The sequence below is a fragment of the Corvus moneduloides genome, chromosome 15 (assembly GCF_009650955.1).
Source record: "Corvus moneduloides isolate bCorMon1 chromosome 15, bCorMon1.pri, whole genome shotgun sequence".
NCBI classification, from domain to species: Eukaryota; Metazoa; Chordata; class Aves; order Passeriformes; family Corvidae; genus Corvus; species Corvus moneduloides.
The window spans coordinates 11,188,334-11,212,818 of record NC_045490.1 but is presented as its reverse complement, the minus strand read 5'-3'; the positions used below and the strand labels follow the sequence as shown (position 1 = coordinate 11,212,818).

Genomic DNA, 24,485 nt, shown 5'->3' with positions numbered 1-24,485 from the left:
CTATCAGTAGCCATTCCCCCACTTGTTATGTTTCTCTGCTGCACAAGTTCAACATCGTAAAGCTCCCAGGTGAACCCATCCATATTAGCTCCAAAAGCAGAGGTGAATCCCAACAGACTGTACATGGCATTTCTATCAAAGCCTTCCACACCAGCTATGGCATTCTGTACACTGAAGTGCTGGCTTAATATTTGCTTTATCACACTCCAAAAAAACCCAAGGATTCTGAACTTATTATCCAAGAAAAGATGAAACATCAATAACAAAAACACTCTCCTTCCCCAAACCAAGAAATACTGGACCAAAAGCTCTCACTGAATTGGAAAGGGGGAATTACCTTCACAAGCTGAGACTGCCGTTGGAAGATGCAGAGGTCCATCTGCTGCCCTGTTTCTGGCTCCAGATGGACAATGAAGAGAGCACAACCAGCAATTCTGCAGAGCTCTAAGAAGCCCAACCTGTCCTGGGCTCTGATGTATCACAGCTGGGCTCACAAGTGCTTTCAATTTCTCAAGAATTTAATTTCTCAAAAGATCTAGATGCAAGAACTAAAGCACAGGAGGCCCCTTGCCCTCTATAAAATGTGAAGGCAATTTTAATGTGCGTTATTGCTAGAATAAGCCACAGTACACAATTCCTCATTTCTTAGTGAAGTATACAGGAGTGGAGGGTAATTGGCACAGATGAGTTAGAAAGAGGCAGTTGGTGCCTTGGAAGTTCCTTCCTTTTTTGCATGATATTCCTATTCACAGACGGCAGACATTGCCTGCCCTCATGCTCCACTGGAAGAGAGGAACACAAAAAATAAGCACAGAAAAAAAGAACACGTGCAGGGAAAGACAGGGAAAACCGGAAATATGGAAGAAACAAAAAATAGAAAAGGAAAGTTGAGAATCAGTAGAATTTGGCTTCCACTATGAATGAACAAACACCAAAACAAAACCTAACCAAAACAGTTTCATTTCAAAAATGCAACACTTATTGTGCCAGCGACACATTTGTGCAGGCAGCTCCACTAGAACATTTTCCTCATTTCCCTCTACTTTTCAGAGCACTCAGTACTGCTCCTAAATCAGTTTGATTCATGACAACCCATGATAGCCCGCAGCACCCACTGAATGGAAACCAGTTTTACTGATATTCAGAGGGTAAAACAGAATCAAATCCAAGAATGACTGCAGCAGCTTTAAGCCACTTGCAGTTCAAACAAGATACAAACTTCCTTATATATATTTCTAAAACAGCATTGGAATTGCCCGATCAAGAGTTATTAAAACTACAGGGTCTGGGTTTACCTGCCCTTAATTCTTCTCCCAGTGTCCCAGTAAATTAGTTTGGGGTCTTCTCTCCAACCCCAGGATACTGGCAAACCAGTGTATCCCCACTATCAAGACTGCACTTCTGGTATCTCTCAACCACTTCTAACCTTGGGTAACAAGCAATAAAAATTTCAAATTATATTGGAGTACCTTTGCAGAGAGGAGCTGATGTGCTGCCAGCTCCCAGCCTGGCTCTGCTGCCTTTGGGAGCCCTGCTTCCAGATAAATGGATCTATTGGCTCCTTTCCCTTCCCCCTGTGCTAAATAACATCACTGCAAAGCCCTGGCTGATGGCAGGATGCAGCCACTGAGAAGTGTTCCTGGGTCAATTGCACCATGGAAAACCCCAGTGCTGAGCTCAGCTGAAGAGCTGCAGCTGCTGGTTACAACACTCAAATGCAAATGGAAATAAAAAGAACATTCACAAAGTAAACAGCACCACAATGGAGCATGCAAAAACGCATTACAGCAGCATTACTTCCTATTTCATTTTCCTTACAGCTCTGAAAATAATAGCTGCAGAAGTCAGTGGGGCTTTTGGGGACAGCTGCTTCTAATCAGGCTGCTGCGGGACTGGCTGAGTACTCAGGAGCCATGTACCACAGACCCACCACTTCTGTGGGATCATCACTTAGGGTGGAAAAGCCCTTTAGGAACTATGGCCAGAGCCCTGCAGATAGCATGGTGTAAATATCTTAGTCTAGCTTGTATTGCATGTAGTCATAAAAGAGAGAAAACTTATGTAGAAAGGGTAATAAAAACCCTTTTGAAGACAAAATGCAATAGGAACAACAAAGATTCATTTAAAATAGCTCAAGTATGTCTTTGTCCAAGGCTCAGAAATCCTTGACAAGCAACTGGGAAGAGGACATGGAGACAGTGAAAGAGGCAGTATTAGGAAACGGGAACTGAAGCAATATCTACTGATGGGAAAAGAGAAGTGACTGGGATATTTCTCAGCCGGTTTCACATCCAGGCACCTCCTTTCATGCACGATCACTCCTGCTTTATAATGGGTGGGAAAGTGAGAGTTTGGAGCCAAACCCCAGATTGCCCAGGGTATGAGGCTGATGGAAACACGCCATCATGTGGGGGGCTGATTTATGAGGCACTTCTGATTTAAAAGAGAATTTTCCCTCCCATGCAAAACCAGCAGGCTGCCAGCAGGGATACTCATGCTTGATGTGGTTGTAGCATCTGCATTACCTCCCTCAAAATATGTGGTTGTGGGTTTATTTTAGAATAGCCAAATACAAAGACGGGTTTATGTTTCTGCTTTCTTATATTTACATATAAACAAACCACTTAAATATACCCCAGAACCACAACAGCCAGCAAACCCAGCTACACCCACGGAGTCTGGGCTTGGTTTAATTTCTAACAATTCTGCCAAGCAGGGACTCCCCACTTCTTCCTATAGTAACTTGTGGTGATGTACTTTGTTTAAAGACATGGTTGGAGAGGCTGTTCTATTGCAAGTGTTTCCTCAGTACCAATTTGTAACTCACATTTTCAGCCATCAGCTGCTTCATAGAACCACAAAATGGTTTGGGCTGGAAGGGACCTTAAAGACCATCTCATTCCAACCCCCCACCATGGGCAGGGACACCTTCCACTAGACCAGGTTGATTCAGAGCCCTGTCCAACCAGGCCTCGAACACTTCAAAGTCTCCCATTCAAAGCCTCACACCACTGGAACACTAGGAACCACTGGGGGTCCTATGATCAGTGGCTGGGGACTTCCACCGTGAGCAGCTTTTTTCCTTCCATCAAAGAGAAATCTTGTATCTCCATAACAATGAGCTGATGCAAGATTTCTAGTGCAAAGGAGGAAAGCTGCACAGCTGGAAATGCAGGGACATTCAGGTAAATCACAGCAGAACACATGGGATTGCATCCACCGTGGGGGTACAACTGAGGGTGACCTGAACACACAGGTTCTGTGTTGTGTCCCCATCTGAAAACACAAGGATGATGCAATTTACCACAGGTTCATTTTTCACAGTCTTTTATCAGAATAATTTAGAAACACCAGTGGACTCTGGCAAGAGGTGGTGTGATGACTGAGCTTACCCTCACTTTGAAGCAGCCTGGGAAATATTAACCACAAACATGAAATGAACATACCACAGCCACAGGGGTTTTTCTTGGTTTTTTTCCCTTTTCTTAGTTCTTTGGGGTTTTTTAGCTCATCAGCCATCTTACCTTCTATAAAGGTATTTTACAGATGTAGAAAAGAAGAACTCAAAATTCCAGAGGTGCATTTCATGCAATACAAAATAGGGTTTCCTTCAGTTTACTATCTTAAATGTGACTTTTGCTGTATCCCAGTATAATACTCAGCTTGAAAGGAGCATATGTTATAATGGCATATGTGAATCAATGTGTTACATGTACAAAGGAGAAATGACTCCTGCCAACATCTTTGAGGACACTTTAATTACTAAAATAGGTATTCTCCTTTTCCAAAACTTGTTTTATTTAAATTCCTTTTTAACACCCTTAATTTAATTTTCAGTGCAGCAGCCAAATAATCTCTAGATAATATCTGACTAGGGTATAGTACTCTATTTTTAGGATAATAAATCTATATGGACTTGCACAGTTAAGTGAAGAACCAAAGCCTGGTGTGAGAACTGATCCACTGATCCCTGGTTCAAACCTCCTTAAAAAAATGTAACAGCCCCAGAAGGCTAGATAATTAAGACACAATGTAGACACTCATGTCCCCATGGGCCTATGGGAATATATGATCTATTTTTCTAATTAATAAAAAATCCAATTTCTAATGCATCAGGTGGTTCCAGGAAGGCAGAGACCTTCTCAACACAGGGATTAAACTGAGATGAATTAATTCAGCAGAGGTTGGGCTTTATTTACTATCAGGTAGAGGGAAGCCCTTGCTGCGGACTCCTGCCTTCAAGCATTTGGCCAGTGGAATCCAGAGATTGTCTGATAATGGTCTTGGTAGGGTTGGTGTCTGCACATCAGTGAAGATAAATCAAGTGGTAACAGGAGTGTGAGCAAGGCCAAAATCTCCAAGAGCGAGATGATGTAAGGTGTAAAGTGTCCTTCATCCCACCCCAGCACAGCTGAGTATCAAGGTGGATGGCTGGTTCCATCAAAATGAATCCACTTCTCACACACCCGGCATGCTGGCATTTCCAGAGCTCTTACAGAGCAGACACGGGTTGTATTCTGGCTGCAGAATGCACAGGAAATTAAGATCTTAATCTTCACCAGTTGCAAAGCCATGGCTGTAAACCTCCACTCAAATTCAGAACTAATTCAAACATCTTTATTCCACTTTTCCCTGTGGTGTCCTCTTGTCACCTCAGACACCCCAGTGAGAGTTCTCCCATGGCCATCTGTAGCCAGAGCTGCTGGGTGTGGAGACAGTCAACTGCTGCTCCATGAGAAGCACATCCCTGCTTCCAAGAGGCGGGATTTCCCAGCCTTGCCTTCATCCCCTGCCTCTTCCAACCATAATCCATGTATCAAGAGCTGTAAGGAAAAGGACAACGTTAACATATTGATTATCACTGTATTTCTAGATCAGCTTATAGAAAGTATTCCTTCTTCAACAAAGTGTATCCATTTCTTCATGTGCTTATACTCAGTCTCCCTGCAAGTGTTGTGTGTGTATCTGAATCTGTATCTTATCTGTTTTTAAAACACTGACTTCAAGGCACCTGATAGCACTTCACCTGTGATATACTTTATAAAGCATTTCTGCCACTGGCATGTCTGTCTACACCCTCCCATCTCACAACCTTATTCTGGCTATATCAGAATGACCCATATTCTTATTTAATAACTTATTTATCTACACAAAATGTTTAGAGTTGCAAGTCAATACACCTGCCATAGAAAGGACAGCCTTCAAGACTTGGACCTGTAAAAATGGCTGATGACAGCAGATGGACTTTTCTCAGCCACAGGGTGAACAAAGTATATAGTATAGTTTCTTTTTAACTATTATTTTTTCCTGGTTAAAGTAGTTCCTCTGTCAGTTACAAAACAAGGAGGCTGGAAATAGCTGATGTCAACTCCAGGAAAGCCCTTGCAGAAGCCTGATTGCTTCTCAGCCAGTTATGATCCCCTGAGACTGACTCATGCGTTGTCCTGGGAAGAGCTGCACTGGTATCCTGTATTTACAAGGCTTCAGACCATACTTAGGCTGAATTTCTCTGGACAACAGGGGTGGCTGGTGGCATAGAAAATTATATAAACAGCATAATTCGCATGGTCTCTGTCACCTGCACCTCGTAACCTGCCAGTGCTGGTGACAGTGAAAAACACATGAACATACAGGAGTCACTCAGTTATGTCATTAAACAAGTTGAAATCAAATACTTCAATGTGCAGAGCATTATTTGTCTCGAGTAACTAAAACAAATTTTGAAACAGGACTTGTTTGGAACTTTCTCATCTCAGCATTTTTGGCCTAGAAAACATGAATTCAATGAAAAGGAAATTCCCCACAAGTACATTTGAATTTTGCTTAAATCACCCCATATAAATATAAAATCAAAATAAAACATTTCAGTTGTGTTTATTAAAAAAAAAACAAAAAAACCCAACCCAACAAACAGCACAAAGGACAGCTGTCTTATTGAAATGAATGAATATATTTAATTTTTGCTCAGCCTGACCATGACCTGTGTCCATCTGAGCTACCATCAAGCCATGAACCTTCTAAGTAATTTTTGCACTTCCTGACCCTGCTTCTGTGGCCAGAGTCCTTACCCAGGCTACATCACTCATAACACAATCTATTTAACCTTTAATTAATCTTGGAGCTACCCCGTGGACATTCCTGATCACTAGTGAGACTGTTGCCAAGGGATGAACCCCTGATTCCCAAGGCACCCTTCCCTGTTTCAATATTAAGGTGGGTGACTGCTCCCAGAGCAGGACTCAGTGGAGACCCTTTTTTTGCTGTATATGGAAAGGGTGACCACTAACCATTTGGATTTTCAGCTTTGTACCTGACAAATTCTTTTCTCTCCATTAATGCCCAGTAGCACACTCATAAGGCAAGATAAAGAGAAAGCATCGAGACCAACAGTGACATAACATGGCTAATATTAATAAGTTGAGTCACAGTCACTATGTTGAAATTTCCTGTGAAGATTGTGTTTCATTTTCTTATGGTATTGTTTCTTTTTAAAGTTGATGGAAACTCCTTTTAAGTCCATCTAAATACAAGCCAACAAATGCAAGTAGACTTTCAAACATGCAAAATGTTAAAATAGGTTAATTCCTCAAGGCAAACTGAGCCCTCACCAAGAACTGTGCCATCATTTTCTTCCTGTCACCCCCTGCTCTTCACACTGCAGCAGCAGCATCCGCCACAGTTCTCTGCAGCTTTGCTCACCACCAGCCCTGCATTCACAGCTATTTTTGGCACTGCTGCTGTGCAGTGGCCAAGTTCTCAGACCTTATTTGCGTGATTCTTCAGAACTTTTTCCAACTACGTGTTTGGGTTTTTTTCTCCATCCTGACTCAACATTTTTATTCTTCCTGGGTCAACCAGCAGGCATCTAGCCTTGGCATCATTCCTATCTGCCTGGGCCAGTTGCAGCAGTTCTTATGACCGGTGCCAGTTCCCAGGTGGGTGGAGCAGGGTGGGAGGGAGGGGGGACCTGCTGTATTTACTAAGAGCCCATCAAAAACTCTACAGAGCAAACAGCCCCTCCAGAGCTAAAAGGGCATGGATTTGGATGCATCCCCATAGGAAGGCAGTTCCCAGGCAGCTTTCTGCTGGGTACCTGCTTTGTGGACTGAAAGCAAGGTCTTGGGGTCAAGGGCATCACCAAAACAGAAGAAAAAGTCATTAACCCGTTCTACTCAATGCATGCCAGACCATATGTGGAACACTCTCTTCAGTGTGGTCCCCACAAAGATGTGGACAAGCTGGAGAGGGTCCAGAAAAGGGCCACTAAGATGACCCAAGTACTGGAAAGTTGCTGCAAGAGGAAAGGCTGAGACAACTGTGGTTATTCAGCCTTGAGAAAAGAAGATCCCGGAGGAGAATTTAGCACCATACTTCAGTATTTCAAGAGTGGCTACAAAGGAGATGGAGACTCCCTTTTTACAAAGAGTCACATGGAAAAGACAAAGGGTACAAGTTACTCCTGGGGAGATTCTTTTTAGTCAGAGGAGGAAAACATTTCACAATAACAACAATCAGCCATTGGAATAATGTCCCCAGGGGAGCAATGGATTCTCCAACGTTGGACATGTCTACTATTCAGTTGGACAGGGTGCTGGGTTATTTTGTCTAGAAAGTGCTTTTGCCAAGAAAGGTTGGACCAGATGATTCTTGGGATCCCTTTCAATATGGGACTTTAGGATTCTATTTTTCTTCCCATCCCTGTTTTTTACACTCATTGTTGAGCTTGTGCTGGGTTCCCTCCTGCTGAGGACTTCACCCAGCACCTGATACATGCCAAGGCTCTGAGTTATTGAATGTGGAGGGGAAGGCAGAGGAAATGACACTGTGGGAGGTTAGTGCAGGGGTGCTGTGAGCAGACAACCCCCCATACACCAACAACATCCTGCCAAGCACAGAAGGCTCCATTCACTGACAGCCCTACAGATCCCCAGTGTGAACCCTGTGGTACACAAGGTCTACACAAGGGTCCTGGGTGCAAGTCAAACGAATGCAAATATCACATTGTCCATGCTTGCTTTACAACAGGGGACAGCTGACCTCTTTAATCGTCCACTCTTGTTCACTAACAAAGCACCAAGTGTAGGCTAGGGGCAGGCTGGAGGCACCGGTGCTGCTGGGACAACCTGTGCCAGTGCCTCACCACCCTGAGGGAACAATATTCAGTCACATTTTGGCCCCTCAAGTTACTGACTCAGGTTCAGTTCCTGGTGAGCTCCTGCTGCCCCCAGGCAGGGCAGGGCTGCAGGAAGGACAGGGCACACAGCCAGCAGTTATTGCAGTCCTTAGAAACAGCTGAGTCAGCCCTAATGCATGATAAACTGTTGACTCATATTTTCAGTTTCCTTGGTTTTAATCAAAATGCAACCGTGGAGAAATCACATGATGCCATACTCTCACAGGAAAGCTCCAAATGGATTTTTATCATTTGGAGTAAACTCCATGCTTCTCCCTTATTATCTGGTGACCTTAAAATGTTAATTGCAGCATTTTTCAAGAGCAAACACAATTCCAAAGTTCCTGTTTTCTAGAAAAGCCCAGACACCTGGTGAGGGTACAGATGGCAGTAAGGATGAGATGAAGCCATTGCTCAGAGAGAGCACCACACAAGCAGTGTGACCTCAGCTGTGAAGTTCTGAAGGCACAGAAGAAATTAAGAGGCGATTCCCAGGCAATGCCATGAGAACAATTAATCAGAAACGGGAAATGGCACACATAAAAGGAGTTAACCACAGAAACATGCCTTTGGTGCTACCTGCCAGGATTACAAATGCCAGCAAGTGAGTTAGGGAATCAGTGCACTGCTGGAAGCCTCCACCAGCTTCACAGCATTTGCTCCTTTATCTGTAGCACTTTGCCATATGGGCTTGATCCAACACCCATACGGACGTTTTCCTGCATCCCTAGCAGGCTTGTTTCTATTTTTGGTGGATCTAGAAGCTTACAATCCTTGTGTGTGCCAGTGTTGGAAAACATACCAGTTTAAAAATTTTTGTATGTGACTTTAGCCAGGTTTGTTCACATTTGCCCTAGGGGAAGGGAACTGAAGCTTCTTTCTAGGGCATTGTTTCTCTAGGTGAGGCCTGATGGGATTAGCATTTCAACAGACTGGAGTAGCCCCAACGAGATAAGGCCATCAACAGAACATCAGCGGCCATCTATGAACATTTACTCCAGACTCTGGCAGAACTGGAGACATCTCCTCTGGAAAAGAGGAGGAAATAGAGATAAGAAAATCAAGGAATCTAATTCTAATTAACATCAGAAGCGAAGAAATCCGGATCCAATAGGAGATCAAATACTAAGAACTACACAACTTGAGACCAATGAACACTGACCCAATTAGTTTCTATGAGTTTTGCCTGTATTAAAGATCTGAAAAACCTAGTAATGTTATGTGTCATGGAATGATTCTCTCTGCACACCCCATGTGAAAAACGAGGTTCACTATCCTGTTAGAATTTAAAGAGTTTAATATAAAGACAATAAGAGACACATAAAATAAAGCAAAGGGATAACGGCCAGATGCCTTGGCGCTCTGCCAAGAGCATGCCTGATGCCCGAGGTGAGTCCTTTTTATACCATTTTTACTGTCTGTTCTCTATTCATATTAAAACTTTTCCAGGAATTGATCTGCATGGCCACTCTTTGGGTCCACCTTTTTAGAGCATGCGTAGTCTTCGGCCTTGTGGTTTTATTTCTTTTGATTCTTGGGGTTGGGCCCGCTAGGTAAGAGTCGATGGTAGGGTGGATCTCTTAATTCCTCAGAGAGTCAGGGCTGATTGCAGCTTTGGGCCTCTTTGCCCCCCGGGCAGAGCAGTGATAGCGGCTCTTGGACCCTCCTGGCCACCCGTTCTCCGGGCGGAGTAGCCTTTGGGCCCTTTTGTTCTCTGGACAAAGTGTTGATTAGCAGCTCCTTGGGCCTCATCCTCTGCTCGCTCGGAGGTTATCTTACTTGCTCACACTTGCTAACATTCTTGCTAAAACGAGAGAAAACTACATCCACACAGCAAAAAGCATTTCTAACATTATATAATATCTACTTTAATACTTTGCGAGAAGCCAATACTATAATATATGTTTATAACACCCCAGCTATGTGTGGATGAGATGATTTCTGTGGTACATCCTGGCCAGAACAATATCCTGGCCAGAGAATAAAGTAATGCCTTGACTCTCTAACATTAAAAATGTTGTTGGAGGGCTTTTTTGTTTTTTTCCCACAGTTTCGGTGACACCAACATGGCCCAAACTCCTGATTCTGAAGAACCCCAGGCATTTCTTGTGCTTCCTCTGATGCGCTCAGCATCAGCTCCTGTTAGAAATTCCCAACAACTCCCAGAAGTTTCCAAATAGTTGCCACATCTGCAGGCAAGACATGCTGGGCAACAGCTTGTTCCTTGGGGTTGCTGGACGAGCAGCTAGCAGTTCCCATTTGTGGAGCACGTGTATGTCTGCATGCCCAAAAGCTTCCCATCCCATTCTTCCCATGTCACATAGCACTTCTTTTCAACTCTGAGAATTCCTGTAGGAATAACGCTTCATCTCAGGAACACCTGAATATCTATTATCACCTTAATTGAGCTTTGATTTATTCAAGCAGTTAAATTAAAACAACAAACGAAGGCTGAGAGTATAGAAAAACCTCAGCTGCTTGGCTATCTACCTAAGAAACTCTGATAATTTGATTCACCTTAATCATCTGAATCAATAATACCACCAAGGTCATTAGGGCAACTGCTGTGCATGAACAGGAAGCACAAATGGTGCTTAAGGCAGATTAGGAACAGGAAATGTGCCACTATTTGTTTTTCCTCTCTCTCCTGTACATCCATTACCTCTAAATCAGTAATACTGACATTTTTCCTAGCCTACAGTTGCACATTAACAATTATGGAGAGGTTCAGGTGAAAAGGGCTGAAGATGTGAAACCACAAAGGTTGTGAGTGGTTCAGGAGAGCTGGAACCGTGGGAAGCACTTAGGTGCCAAGCGTGAGTGTTGGCTGCATAATTCCTCTGCAGACAATGCTTGATGCAAAATAAGCACCAAACCAGGAAAGAGTGATGCTCTGGAAAAAAATGAGAGAGGCAAAAATCGACAGCTAAGTACCTCAGGAGGTGTCCCAGATGAATATCCCTTTTTGAATTTATTATGTTGCACAGGTTGTTAGAGACTTAAAACAGTGGGCTTTATTTCCCCCTCACTGCCTAGAAGTCAGAATTTCTTGGATCATTGCTTCCTGTCACTGGAGTCTGGGACAGAAAAGATGCTTCACATGGCAACTGGAATGGTTATTACAGGGTTAAACTAGTAAAATTAAATTAAAGCTAATTTATTTAAATAACTCTAGGAAATACTGGCTGTAACACAACTGCAAACCTAAAGTGCTAGCCAGGTTTGTTAAATAATCATAATTAAATCAAATACATCTCCATTAGCAACTTATCATGCTTTACAACACAATTCATTTAGCAAGATGGTTCAAATTTTTATGAGTTTATTTTATAATACCTGGATATCAGAGTAAGTTTTTTTGTATGCAGTCCAGAAGCCAAAATTATGATTGCTTTCAGGCTGCAACTAATCAGCTATGAAGCACTCTGCTCACTTCACTGTGTAAGCACAAGGACAAGCCAAAACTTTCCTGCCAATCTGGGGGATTTTTAGCAAAAACCTGAGTTTTTGATGAAGCTGTTTACTTGCAGCCATTATTTTCATTTCAGAAGAGTTCCCTTGGTGGTATTTTTAATTTTCAGTGGGTTAAACACTGCTGCAGCTTTCTGTGAGTAGTAAAGTACTTTAGCTTTGCCATTTTCTTGCACATGGGTACACATTTGTACCTCGCTTTGGGCTGAGTTGTTTCTTTATCCAGACCACACCAAAACAGTGCCCTCCCTGCCCCAGCCTGTTCACCCCTCAGCTCTGCATGTCTCTGCTACTTCACCCTGATCTACGGGAAGCAATATTTTACATTCTGATGACTCAAGGTTCACACAGCACATCGTAGTTCCCTATTTATGGCACAGTGACCCTTTGCATGGCTCCCCACCCCGGCAGGTTTAAAGCCACCATGGACACTCCCCAACACGGTAACCCTGATCCTTGAGGTTGGGTTTGTTCCTTCACACCACAGGATTTATTCCTGGGGTGTCTCATTCTTGCTTAAAGCAGCCTCTGTGTCCAGGCTTCCACAGCACAGCTGGTGTGACAGTGACAGCACTGGGGTTCTGCTGGCCTGTTGTGTTACAGGCACAAACAAATAGCTCCAGCACCCTGCATGCACTGAGTTATTTCTCATTCCCTTATTGCTAGGTTTCCCAAGTTACACTGAAACTATAGAGGATTTGATTACATACTTCAAGATACAGCCCCAGTAACAACCAGATCATGAGAGCAGGAATCAATGACCCAGCACCAGTAACCCCAGGTTTATCACCTCACCTGCCTCCTGCCAGCTCTCTGTGCTTTCATCATCATCAAAGTGGCATAAACACAGAATGGTTTGGGTTGGAAGGGATCTTAAAGCTCATCATGTTCCAACCCCCCTTCCATAGGCAGGGACACCTTCCACTAGACCAGATTGCTCCAAGCCCCATACAGCCTGGCCTTGAGAACTTCCAAGCTTCTCTGAGCAACCTGTGCCAATGCCTCACTACCCTCTCAAGGAAGAATTTCTTGTATATATTCAATAAACCTCTGCCCTCTGCCAGTTTGAAGCCATTTTGCCCCTTGTCCTGTTACTCCAGGCCCTTGTCAGGAGACCCTCTCCAACTTTTACATTTGCTGATCAGCTTCAAACCAGAACTAAAGGCAACACAGAATACTGCTCCTATTTTTTTAATCTTCGATTTTTCTTTCCTTAGCAGGGTGTGTCTTCCAAGAACACAACACTAACAAAGGAAAGCTTCTGCTAACACAGACTCGGGTCCTCAGGGCTATCTCTGCACTGCAATGCAATCTGTCCTTAGAAATGCTAGTGCCAGGAGGAAACCAGACACTTTTGCAAATAGGTCCAAATCAAATATGTCAACATTACAAGCCCTAACAAACAAAAAACTCACTTGAAAGCTACAATCCTTCCTGCTCAAGGCCATAATACAGTCATGTTCTTGGGTTCACCTTCATCAGGCTCAAAATAGCCCAAGAGTCCCCAGCCCAGTGCAGCCAACACCTGTGCCCAACCTGCACCAGCAGCACCAGCCTGACTCCAGTGATGGAGCCAGTACAGCACATTGGGAAGGCAGAACTCATCCTAGATATGCTCAGGGTCAGAAACACATAGGTCTGCCAAGTCATCCAGCCTTGAGCTTGAGTGTATTTACAAGGTGGTCTAGCAAGCCTGACTCTGTGTCTCTAGCTGTCATGAAGAGCTGGATGCTCCTGTTCAGCCCAAATGCCCTCTAATGGAAAGCAAGGCACAGGGAGAAGGGGAACAGTGTACCTCTGCCTTGACATGGAGACCCAGGACCAGGACTCCTACAGCCCACAGTGTACAGTGAGCAACAGTTACAGACACAACTCCCAATCCAAAATCTTATCTATACTCCAACTGTATTACTTGCACAAAAAATAGTGTTAGCCACCAGGGTTTTTTTTTCTCTTTCCCATGATGTTTCCAAGGCAAAAGAACAGACATTATCAAGCAGGTTTGATGACTATAACAGAGAAATATCCTACCACTGAACACTCACATAGTCTTTTTTGTCCCTTTCTCCATGTAAATTCTTGGTTCTAAACAAAGGAGAGCAGACAAGATAAATTACAGAGGAAGATATACTTGAACAAATAGATATACTTCTTTTTTCCTAAAACTGTCTCAATCCAGTTTATACTGGCTGGGAAACAGCACCCTTCATTCTCCTCAAACAACAAACAAACCCTGGGCTACTGATGCGTTCTGCAATCAAAAACAGGCCTGGTTTTGCTGGAGCAGGCACTGAATGCTGTACTTAGGGCAGAACTCAAAACCTCATGTAAAATGGGCTAAGAATCAACAAGTTAAATAATCTGCTGAACAGGAGGAAAAGCACTTAGGGAATGTTTTTCTCACAAAAGAAAAGAGGAAAGCTTATGGGTCATCTTGAGTGCTTCCCGCAGAGGAAGCCACAGGGAGGGCTGTACTGTAGCGGCAAAGCTCCTCTCCACCTGGGTGAAACCAGGACTTTGCTCTATCTCCTTTAGGCTACACCCAACCAGGAAAGAGGGGATTTCAAAGAGAAAAGGGATGGCTCACCACTCAAACCTGTCTGCAAACATAAAAGTAATTTCCCAGCTGTGAAATTCACTTGGGGTGTCAGTGCCTTAAAATAACAGCTGTGACTCGGCACCGCAAACAGTGGCTGCTCCAAATAAAATGCTGGATGCATGGGAGGGATGAGCACCAGGGATGCAGGCCTTTAATTTATTAGACGATCACTATCCTTGCCTGTCTGGACTAAGCCCATGAAAAGCTGCAGGAATGAGTGTCCTCAGGAGCCCAAAGAGGGCTTGGTAGTCCTCTCTGTGAAGACATTTTTCCTAATATCCAACCTAAACCTCCTCAAGTTTGAGGCTATTTCCTCTTTTCTATCACTTGTTACCTGGGAGCAGAGACCGATCCCCACATGGCTCCAACCTCCTGTCAGGGAGTTGTGGAGAGTGAGAAGGTCCCCCCTGAGCCTCCTTTTATCCAGGCTGAGCCCACCACAGCTCCCTCAGCTGCTCCTCATCAGACTTATGCTCCAGGCCCTTCCCCAGCTCTGTTGCCCTTCTCTGGAAACACTTCAGCCCCTCAATGTCCTTCTTGTCACAAGGGGCCCAAAACTGAACCCAGGGTTTGGGGTGTGGCCTCACCAGTGCCCAGCCCAGGGGGACAGTCACTGCCCTGATTTCTGCACAGCAGGAGCTGGTTTTATCTGCACTGTGTATTTGATATAAATTAAAGCTCTGTTTGAGACAGCTCCTCCAAAGCTCCTTTATGTGCTGAGGGACCTCCCATATTGATGCTTGTTATCATCAGGCTGTCCCAAACTACAATTTTATCTTGTCCAGAGGAAGATGATGCAACAGCTGCATGGGAAGTGTCAGCTATTTTATGCAGTGCTGTTTATTGTTTCAAAAAAGCAACTTTTAGAATGGAGTGGTTGCAGCCATGTTTACTGACCTCCTCAAGAAGGCTTTTGGCTGTGCCTTTTCTTTCCTCTAAGGGAGGGAAAAATACGAGCATGAGAAAATTGGCGTATGGTAGTGAAGAGGAGAAATCAAGCAGGACTGTCCCTGACTTGGGCTCCTCCTCTGCACCCATTCTGGCTTCTCCCGGGGGCTGAACTCCAAGGGTTGAGCAGATAAGACAATCCATTTCTCTATCTTATCTCTTGTTCATTGCATTATCTTAGCACAAACACAGTTGTTTTCTCCACTGCTCAGTTAAATTCCCTCGGAGGGAGCAGCAGCCACGGCATTGCCTAGGATGCAAACAGGGCTGGGGGAACTGGTCCATCCTCCACTGACTTTGCTGGAAGACGTGGCAACACTCTCCCAGCAAAGGAACATTGCCCCATGCAAATAACTCACTTGGAATTAAAATGCCTGCCTGCTTTCTTTTCTGGAGCTTGCAGTTACCCTTCTCATTCAGGGGCATAGAACCAGTTCAGCTTTATCGGCTCCAGCCACCTCCACCATCACTAACCTCATGCCATGACAATATTACATCACCCCTCAAGAAATAAAGGATGGCAGCAGGATTTGGGCTCCTGAGGACACATATTCCTGCAGCTTTTCACAGGCTTGGTCCAGACAGGCAAGGATAGTGATAGTCTAATAAATTAAAGGCACATTGACACCACATTAAAATCAATTTCAGGCTTCCAGAAAGGCCAGTTCAGTTCTTCCCATCAGCAGGTGTCACTGCCTCAATAATGACAAGCAGGTAACTAGCAGGCTGTAATTAGCAGGCTGCCCAGACCCACACACCGATGCTGGCAGGACCATGCAGCCTGTCCCTCAGCATTATGGCTCAGCAGGACTGGGGAAGGATGAAGCCCAGGACCCGTGCATCTTTAATTTCCAAGGCTCACAGCCCACATTCCCCAGGAAGGAGCAATATTTTAATTGTCTCCAGGAAGGACATTTTTTTAAATTTGCAGGACATGGAGGTCACCAGGTAAATGCTTTAGGTGGCATTTCAATAGGTCTTATGAGAAACCCAGAGGAAAGAAGGCAGAAGTTTAAAGTTTTTCAGCTCCAAATCTTCCTGTTCTGTGCCTTCCACCATCAGATGGTGCACAGGAAAAATCTGTTTCATCTGTGGAGCCATGAGCAGACAAAGCTACTGAGCCATGTCCAGGAGTCAGCAGCCACCTCTGATCCACTCAACAGTGCTATGAAAATATGGTATTCAAGACGATCCCTTCCCTGAAACAGACTGGGAAAACTGGTTTTGCAGCCCTTCAGTCATGCTAATTTGCTGACGGAAAACAAGGTGTTTGTAAGGGAAAGCCAGTTATGTGGGCTTTACTCAGCTTAATCACTGTATTAATTGTATAGGAGATGAGCACCATTTAAGTTGTATAACTAGTGTACAAGTCTCCTTAAGCAGGGTTCACTTAGAACAAGAGCATCTCAGCCATGAAACCACTTTCTCTCCAAAAGTGTCCCTCCTAATAGCTGGAAGAGGTAAAAAGAGAGGAGAGGCTGCCCTGAGGCTCTTCACCACAACCATGAAGGTCAATAAAGTCACACAAGGCGTTCCCTTTTCTCCAGCGACAAGGTTTCAGCTGCAAGAGGTTTACTTGGGCAGAATAAGCTGTGGACATATTTTGCTAAAATAAATGCAAAGGCTCTATAAGGCAAACGGGACTGACTCAAACTCCTCTGAAGTAACGGAGTGCTTTTGGCAGCAGCTTAACTGCTCCGCAAGGGAGGACACCTCACATCTCCTTTGCCTGTTTCTTCAATCAAATCCACCTGCAGTTTCTCTACCAGACCCAGCCCACTTCTGCTCTCCTGCAAACCCCTCGTTTGCATCTCTCTTCTACAAATAATCCCCCTCCAGGTTTCCTCTGGTCCTCCAGGCCACACGTTACTACCTACACTCAGTGTACAGTGATTTTCCCACAATGGTCCATAACACTCATTGAAAAACCTGGAGCATTCAAAAAAATTACTGTATTTGCTTTTTTTAGCTGTTGTAGCTGAGCTGCCTCCAGGATAGGGCTGTGTCTGGCAGGTCTCCATAGCTGCTGTGAAGTGATAAGTGCAGCAGCCGCTGCAGCTCAAAATGGGACAGGAAAGGGTGGGATGGGTGTCAGAGTGAGAACAAGCCATGACAAACATGAGGCAGGAGACTGAAACTCCTGGTGAACCAGAGCCACTGACAAAGATATCCACAGGCCTCCAGGGCCACGAATGAAAGGAACCCCTGCAGAGCTGCCTGGCACACATCATTGTTCCCAGAATGACACAGAGACAAAGCCGGTTCTGTTTTTCCTGTCTTTATAGATCTCTTGTTTCAGCCATGTTGCAGTCTTTGCTGTCACACCACAGACCTGAACTTGACCTAGAACCCTGGGGATAAACTCAACACAGGGGTAAATCCAATGGTTTGACTTGCAACCCGTGGAAAGGCCCCAACTTGGGAGATGTAACACCCATCCAACAGCTCAAAGCCACTGCTGGAGGATGATTTTGGCTTCCAGAGGAAAAAAAAATGGACAAAACCAAAATGGACCCACGTCTAGGTTTTGGGAACTGGGGTGGGGGTGAGGAAGGGGCTGACAGGTGGAGGTTTGGGAACTCCTCCCGGCTTGCCTTGGGTTGCTTTGGGGCAGCTCCTCCAGCACCCAGGGCCACCTGCAGGTCCCGTGGGCGCCACTGCCCTCTGCAGTCCCCAGAGGAATGCACAGCTCGCCTCCACACAGGACATACCTTCCACCCCCTCCTTCCAGCCTCACCTCACGTGGGCTTCCCTATGAAATTCCAGGCCAGAAGAGAAGTCATCCAATAAAAAAGCATTTACCTGCAGCGGGAGCACTGGAATCAGCACTGGGGGGCAGGAAGGTCCCTGTCCTGTGCATCCCCACACCTCGGGACTCCCCAGCAGAACTGAGGTTCTTGTAGAATGTGCTGAGGAATGGCCAAAAGCCCAGAGCAGAAAGCACATTGTCCCACACTAATCTCGCCTCCCATGCCCTTTTGCGGGAAACCCGATACCTTACCTCAGCCCTGAGAACATGGCTAAAGGTGCCCTGCACATCCGAGAGTGGAGCTGTGGCTACACGCTGCCTTCAGTCACACAGTTTGGGGCACGCTTGACTCTGCATAGGTATTGTGGGCTAAATGGGATACTTGAAGCTGATTTAGAGTCAGTGAAGACTCAGTGGAGCATAGCACACTCAGCTTGAGCTCAAAATGGATGTTGAAGCAGTTGCGGTGGGTAGGCAGAGAGCAGCACCAGGAGAGGACACATTACAAGGATAATCACCAAAGATAAACGTTTTTACAACTTGCATGAAAGTCCTTGAAGTTTTCTAGATCACTGAGATATGGCTGGATCAGGATCTGGCAGAGGGCAGGGAGTGACAGCCCAGAGGGAGCCAGCACTTCTGCAGCCACCCATGGAGATGCATTGCTCTAGAGGCAGAGAGCTGTGAGCCGTTGGGACAATTCCAGAGTCCCTGCTCCTCCCCAGCCTGCACGGAGGGACCAGGAGAAATCCTCATGGAGTCTGCTGGCTGCATGGGACCTATTTTGGAGGTGTCCTGGGAACTCCTGCCTGGCCCCCTTGCAGGCTGCCAGCCAGGACAGAGGTTGGTCATGCTGGTGTGCTGGGAGCTGTGGTTTTGAATAAACATTTCTGCTCTGAAGGCTTTTCTGAAGTAACCCAGTCAGATTATTACACAAAAAATCTACACCTCAATGCAAAAAGCAGAAATAGAGCCAGTTTTATGTGTGTATTAGCACACAGTATTTGCTTTGAAGCAGCAAGTTAATCATAAAAGCAGTCCAGTCTGTGGCATGTTTGCAAAACAGAAAGCAGAAGATAAGAAAGGGCATTTGTGGTGAGGGTTCTGGCACCTGGGTGTTTTCAACACAGAGACTAAACCCCACCCACGACTCCTATGCACTGTCCCCCCCACTGTACCCAGGGCAATTTTGAAAGCCCTGATAATACTGCTGTTACAAATACAGCAAGGGAAAGAGACTGCAAGTCTGGGCTTATTCCTGGGGGAGAAGTGGAGGAAGGATGCTCCTTGACAGAGCTGAAAATTTAGCTCTTCACCAGTGTGCCCTGATCCCAGTGCAGCGTGCTCAGCTCTCCGTAGCATAAACTGGTGTCAGTGTCCAAGACTTGATAAGCTGAACAAGCACCCATGGGCCATACTTAGCCAGCATTTCCAGTGTCAGAGCTCATGCACTTTTCCCAGTGATGAAATTGTATCTTTAGGTACAGAATCATAATGGGCTCAAGTAGTTTCCCTTGGGAGCAAGGTTTTGATGGAGAAACAACAGAACCATGGTCACAAACGCAGACTCTGAACATTGAAATCCCCCAATGATCATTACAAGACACACAGGCAACATCAATGTGTCTGTGCTGTTCCTTGCCGCATTCCCTGCAGCAGCCAAAGGGTGCTCACTTGCTTACACTGTTTCTCTGAACTGCCCAAGCCTGGTGATTTCTCTGTGCTGGTAAAACCCTGCTCAGAGACAAACTGCATCATCTCACCAGCTCTTCCAAGATACACACTGCCAGAATACTTCTTCTGCAATGCCAGGGCTGGGCACGGCAGTCTCATTTCCTGATCTGAGACAGCACAGTAACAATAATATTTTCCAGTTCTACTGACTGACCTACACCACCTAATTTCCAAAAGATATCAACAAGCACTTTACACACCCAAAGATCAGCTCTGTGGCTGCTCTGACCACTCAGCAGTTCTGAAAGAGCTTCTCCTCAGGTGTTGCTCCTGCCTGCACCATCACCACCAAGCACCCTGCAACCAGGCTCGGCTCTGGAGACAGCCAAGTGCTCCAACTGCTGCTTCTAGAGCACCCTCCATCCCAGCTCCTGAGCAATACGCACAAGCCTAGGACAGGGATGCCTGAGCATCCTTCACCCAGCCACTGCCCAAAGTGTTTGTCTGGCCCTATAGCTTGGCTCCAGCCCTCTCAGTGGCTGCAGGTTACCTGGGCCAGGTGCATGCCTGAGGCCACCACACAGTTTAAAAACAAGCAAATGTGAACATATGAACACATAGCAGCATGAGTATGGGCTGAACACAGCCTGCCTTTCCAAACACATCCTTAGCTGTAGTGGATCTGCTCCCAGCTGCACCACCCATTTTTGCCTGCTCCAGCAGCCCTTTGCAGGGGAAGCTGAAGGATGTTACTTGCTCTTCACTAACTTAAAGCTGGGCTGGTGCAAAGGCAAGTCCTAAGCATGGCCTCAGCTGCTACATATTGAAGGCTCTGCTCTCAAAAGGAAAACAAAGATCACAGCAGTTGCTAGACGAACAAACTTAATTTCATCTGCCAAGGCCAGGGTAAAGCCTGGGGCACTGAGCTCCACAGCAGCTACCTGTGGGGAGACCCTGTCCTCACTGGTCTCCATCCTCAGCAACTTATAGTGTAGTCTTAGTCCAACCTCAACATTATCCCCTTATCCCAGTCCCCAGCTCACACAATGCCATGGTGTGAGCTAAACCCACATTAATTACTCACCCTCTTCAGATTCCTGACCTTTTCTTCACACTCTGGCTCCACCAGCAGCAGTGTGTACCAGAACTACAACCAATACATGACAGAACAGAAGGAAATTAAATTTATAGTTTATTATAATTTGTGCAAATCAGCTTATGCTTGGGCAACAGATCTTTGCAAAATCTGTTCTCCCTTCCCAGATATAAATTCCTTGCTGGAGTTAAGAAGGATGCTGGGCAGGCAGTGCTGTTCCAAGGAAAGGGCACCAGAACTATGGCCATCTGAGAGCCAAGGGTCAGTCCCTGCCTCCTTCTTGGATGGAAGAAAATAAATGAATATAGAAAGGAAAGCCAAGCTGAGGCAGTCACCCAGGTCAGAACATTTTCAGCTCAAACAACAAAAGCTGGCAGAATTACAAGCAACTAGAAACTCGAAGAGAGGAACTTGCTGTGGGATAAACTGAATCATCAGAGCATTAGGCAGCAGTGACCAGCTCTCCAGCAGTTTGGGGAACACATGCACCAAAGAAACCCCACAAGCAGAATCACAGAACCACAGAATCGTGTGGGTTGATCAGGACCTTAAAGCTTGTTCAGTCCCAACCCCCTGCCATGGGCAGGAACACCTCCTAGACCAAGTTGCTCCGAGCCCGATTCAACCTGGCCTTGAACAGGCATCCACAGCTTGTCTAGGACATCGAAGCCAGTATTTTACTACCTTCGAGTTCAGCGGGAGCTCACAACACCCAGTCCCTGGGGCGCAGAAGACGACGGGACCCGGCAGCGGCCGGACCGGTGCGGGTGGGGGGCGGAGGGGGGGGTCATCCCTGAACGGGCAGGTACCTCTCCCGAGCTTGTACCTGCCCGCGGAGAGGAGGAGCGGGAGGATGAGGAGGCCGATGAGGAGGATGAGGAGAAGGGGAGCGCCGAGGGGCCGCGAAGGGACCCGGCTGCAGCCGCTCCCTCCGTCCCCGCTGCCAGACCCGTCGGGGTCGGCACCCTTCCCGGGACTCCCCGGCCCGCTCCGCTCCCGGCCCGCTCCCGGCTCCGCTCACCTCCCGCGGGGTCGCCCGTCGCCCCCAGCCCCACTCCAGCCGCGGCCCCGCTCCTCCGTGTGACACCGCGCTCCGCTTTCGCTTTCCCTTTCCTGGCGAAGGAGGGGCGGCCTCGGCTGCCGGCCGCCCTCGGGGAAGGGTCTGGGGGAGCCGGGGCGGGGGGAGCCCAGGGGGACCGGCCTGGAGCCGGGGGCACGCCTGGGCTGCGGGCAAAGGGACTCCCCCAGCCCGCCTCCTACACAGCGAGTTTATCTCTTCCCCAGACGCCTGATCGCAGTATTCCCCTGACCTGGAGTAGGACAGGTGAAGAAGCACTTCGATTCGTCACCGAAGGGACCAGAGGGGTTTAACAGACATGTAGATGTGGCACTTGGGGACAAGGTTTAGTGGCGGGCTTGGCAGTGCTGGGGAAATGGTTGGACTCAATGATTTTAGAGGGCTTTCCCCACCTGAACGATTCTATGAGTCCCTGTAGATATGGCAGACCCAGCTCCCAAAGGGTCATTTATCTCTTGGGACTTGAAGTGGAGGCACTTGGGATGATGGGAGCGTTGTTCTTCATGGGAAAGCAGCAGTCCCGTAACAGGAGAGCTCCCTCTGACCGATACCCTCTCTGCAACTGAGAGCAGGAGCTACATGAACTCTGGTGGCTTGGATAAAGCTATCAGAGCTCTGAAGAGTTCTGATGGCTAAGAAAATTAATGAATTAAATTAAATCAAAAGGAAATTAAGTTGGTTCACTCCAGGGGCAAAGAGCCCTCCAGATGGTTACAATTAAGATGCTTCAAGAAGTCTCACTTCTAGCAGAAAGCCAACATCGACACAGCAAAGGGGAGAAAGGCTGGGGCTCTCAGAGGTGCTTAGTAGGAACAAAGAACATCCTCCTCAGCTGGTCTGCAATACCTCTCCTGCACAGCTGCTCACTCCAAGAGGCAACAGCTGCTACCAGGAATGCTCACTCAATGACTGTAGGCTTTAAAGGCATTTTCTTCAGGAATTTAATCAATTACCTGATGTTCTTGGGCAGCTGCTGCTTATCACTCATTATTTACCTCGCCTCGAAGTAAAGCTGATCTAGAGAGTCAAGTGAGGGAGGTAAGACTTGCTGGCCTGAGAGGTGAAAGACATACAGGCAAGTGAGGCAGGAAAACTGTTTCCCTGCAGCTATGGACATCCATCTCCAGAAACTACTGGCTCTACACAGTGCAGTCTCTGGGGTTTTTTTCTTTCTCTTCTCAGAAGTACTTGTTTCTGCACAAGGATTTCTGGAATGCTGCTCCCAGGCTCTGCTCAGAAGAATGACCCCAAATGTAAGAAAAACCACAGCACACAGGCTGCTAGAGGCACCAGGGATTTTACAAGAAGCCACAGACTGGTTTGGGTTGGAAGAGATGTTAAAGGTGATCTCATTCCAACCCCTGCCATGGTGTCCTGGGTTGCAGTGTATTCTATTACCATCCCCATGAGCTGTTGAAACCAGGTGGGGCAGTGTTTCCTTGCCTCCTCCCCCCAGACTATCTTGCTGTTAATGGCCCATCATTGTCCTGCCGCATGACTCACAGATAACTCCCTCCGAACTATCTTCTGTTAATGAGCCTAATCAACACTTGGCCTCATGACTCATCACCCCATTGTGAGATGCTCCACCCAGAGGGAGGAACCAAGCATCCCATTGTGGATATAAGCTGAGGCTGAACACCAGAGACACGGGCTTCCCACTGGATTTCCAGAGGACAGGAGCTACACAGCCACCACTGGACTTCCAGAGGAAGAGCAGACTGTTTCACTACAGGATCACTGCTTCAGAGGACTGCAGCCACCATTCTACCAGACTGCTACCACCACCCTGCCTAACAGGGTGTCAGGTTGTACCTTGACTCTGTCAGTTTGATAGTGTTTTCTTTTACCTTTTTTTTTCTCCTTTTCTTTAATTTCCATTAAATTGTTATTCTGACTTGGTGCCTCCCACTGGTTTGTTTTCAAACTAGCACACATGGGTAGGGACATCTTCCACTAGATCAGGTTGCTTTAAGCCCTTCCAACCTGGCCTTCAACATTTCTAGAGATGGTCTAGCTACAGCTTCTCTGGGCAACCTTGTCCAGTAGGTACTTGCCCCTCCACAGTCGAGAATTTCTTTTCAATCTCTAATCTAATCCTGCCTTCTGTCAATTCAAAGCCATTCCCCCTTATCCTGTCACTCCAGGCCCTTGTCCAAAGCCCCTCTCCTGCGCTCCTGGAGCCCCTTTAGGCACTGGAAGGGGCTCTAAGGTCTCCCTGGAGCCTTCTCTTCTCCAGGCTGAACAACCCCAGCTCTCTCAGCTGGGCTCCAGAGCCATCAGAGCATCTCTGTGGCCTCCTCTGGACTTGTTCCAGCAGCACCACATCCTTTTGATGTTGGGGGCCCCAGAGCTGGACAGAGCACTGCAGGTGCAGTCACACGAGCAGAGTAGAGGGGCAGAATCTCCTCTTTCGACCTGCTGGTTATCCTAAAAGGGCTTGTTTCATTTTGCTCAGATCCCAGGCAGCACATCTGAGTTGCACAAGTGCTGCTGGCACCGCACCTCTGGCTGGGCTCTGGGCTGATGGGCTCCTGGGCACTGCAGGACTGTTGCTATTTGGATGCACACAGTGACCTCTTACACAAGGATCCAGGGTACAGACAGTCCAAGAGATCTCAGACTGGCTGTTAAACAATTAAACTTCACACCAATAGCCTTTCAATAGATATTAGGATACATTTCTAAACATGAAGA

General features: G+C 46.5%; 1 long non-coding RNA gene across 2 annotated transcripts; it reads right to left on the bottom strand.

Moving 5' to 3' along the window:
* Window positions 1–3,737: 3,737 nt before the first annotated feature.
* Window positions 3,738–21,905, bottom strand: LOC116451600. Of its 2 annotated transcripts, none has more exons than XR_004243239.1 (3): window positions 21,732–21,905; window positions 20,699–20,761; window positions 3,738–4,823 (listed from the first exon to the last, which is right to left on the bottom strand). It is a non-coding gene; the product is annotated as an uncharacterized LOC116451600 (long non-coding RNA). The 2 variants fall into 2 exon arrangements; XR_004243240.1 differs by lacking the exon at window positions 21,732–21,905 and adding an exon at window positions 21,395–21,721.
* Window positions 21,906–24,485: the final 2,580 nt, after the last annotated feature.